Below are 2,432 nucleotides of genomic sequence, written 5' to 3' on the forward strand. Positions count from 1 at the left end.
AAGACCAACTGAAATATCTAGCCAAATGGATTAAATAAGTACTGAATTCTTGGACCTTCTATTTATAGACAGGCATTTTGGATTAGCTGGCCTAGAGTCTATAAACTATTCTAATAAAATCATATACACACATATACATACATACATACAAACATAAATGTACATGTACAATACATATACATATGTAGAACATCCAGTGACCACACCTGGTAGGATCTCAGAAACACTCCATACCAGGCATCCACAGCCACCACACTCTCCTAAGACCCAGAGAAAGGGAGACAGAGAGAGAGAACAAACATATACCCAGCCGACAAGAGCCAGAAAACAGTATAGTGAATTACAACCATCCTAAATCCAGATGCTGAGAATCCAGTAAAAAAAAAAATCACAAATCAATAACATCCAGGACAATATGTCTTCACTAAAGCCTGCAATACTGCCACCGTAGACCCTGAGAAATGTAATATAGTTGAAGCACAAGACAAGGGCTTTCAAATAGCCTTTATGAATATGTTTGTGTTGTCTAGTTCTATGTCAACTAGATATAAGCAGAAGTCATCTGAGAGGAGAGAATCTCAGTTAAGAAAATACCTCCATAAGATTGGCCTATATGTAAGCATGAAGGGAATTTTCTTAATTACTAATTAATATGAGAGAGTCTGGCCCATTTGAGTGGTGCCATCTAAGGTCTAGTGGCCCTGGCTTATGTAAGAAAGGAGGCTGAGCAAGCCGTGAGGAGCAAGCTAGTACAGCACGCACTATGGCTTCTGCCTCAGCTTCTGCCTCCAGATTTCCATACTATTTGAGTTCCTGCCCTAACTTCCTTTGAAGATGAATAGTGATATGGAAGTGTCAGCCAAATAAACCCTGCCCTCCACAAGTTGCACAAACAGTGGCATTAAGTGAAAAAAAAAACTACTCAATAAAAGAAAATGGAAACAGAATTAATAAAGAAAACCAAAACTAGGGGAAATCTGGAAATAAAAAAAATTAGCAAATCAAACAGAAATCTCAGAGGTAAGCCTCATCAATAGAATACAAGAGATGGAAGAGAAAATCACAATCACTGAAGACAAAATAGAAGGAATGAATACTGAATGTCCCAGTCAAAGAAAATGTTTTTTTTAAAAAATCCAGAAACAAAACATCTAGGGAATCTATGATAAGAGTAAATTTATGAATAATAGGAATAGAGGAGGAACAAATTCCAAGTCAAAAGCACAGAACATATTTTCAACAAAATCATAGAAGAAAATTTTTCTGACCTAAAAAAGGAGGTGCCTAACAAGGTCTAAGAAGCATACAGGACACAAAATAGACTGGACAAAAAAAAAAAAAAAAAGAAATTCTCTATGATACATAATCAAAACATTAAACAGTAGAACAAAGAAAGAATATCAAAACCTGCAAGGGAAAAAGACCAAATGTCTAAAGGTAGACTGATCAAAATAACACCTGACTTTTCCATGGAGACTCTAAAAGTCAAAAGAACCTAGACGGGCATTCTACAAATTGCAAGAGACTGCAGAGTCAAGTCCCGAGTACCTATACCCAGCAAAACTTTCAATCACAATAGATGAAGAAAGAAAGACATTTGATGATAAAACCATATTTAAGCAGAATTAGTTTACGAATCCAGCCTTGCAGAAGGCAATAGAAAAAAATTTGAGCTTGAGAAGACTCGCTATACCCAGAGAAATACAAGGAATGGAACGTCCGTGCCACAACAACAAAATAACGTGAAGAAACAAACAGTGTTCATTGATAATTCTCAACGTGGTCTCAATTTTCCAATGAAAATACACAGACAGACAGGGCAGATTGGAAAACAGGAACTATTCTTTTTAATATTCAACATTTGCACCTTAACATCAAGGATAGACATTACCTCAGGGTAAATGGATGAAAAAATGACCTAAGAAGCAAGTCTAAAAATAATTCCACACACTTGTGGACACCTGATTTACGTGTGTGTGTGTGTGTGTGTGTGTGTGTGTGTGTGTGTGTGTGTGCCAGAAATATATTATCTCCATCAAATGGTGCTGGTCAAATCAAAAGTCTGCATGTAGAAAAATGCAAATAGATCCAATAGATCCATACTTATTACCCTGCACAAATCTCTACTTCAAATGGGATCAAAGACCTCAACATAAGATCAGAAACACTGAATGCAATAGAAGAGAAAGTGGGGAGCAGTCTTGAAGTCATTGACAAAGGAAAACACATTTTTGAACAGAACACTGATAGCACAGGCATTAAGAACATTTAATAAACTAGATCTTATGAGGTTCAAAAGCTTCTGCATGGCAAAGGACACAATCACTTGGACAAAGCAGCAGGCACAGAATGGGAAAATGATGGCAACGTTCTTGCAGTGTTTCAAAGTAAGGAAAAACAAGTATTTAGGAGTATTATGGAACACAAAATAA

Source organism: Arvicanthis niloticus, chromosome 22, assembly GCF_011762505.2.
Source record: "Arvicanthis niloticus isolate mArvNil1 chromosome 22, mArvNil1.pat.X, whole genome shotgun sequence".
NCBI classification, from domain to species: Eukaryota; Metazoa; Chordata; class Mammalia; order Rodentia; family Muridae; genus Arvicanthis; species Arvicanthis niloticus.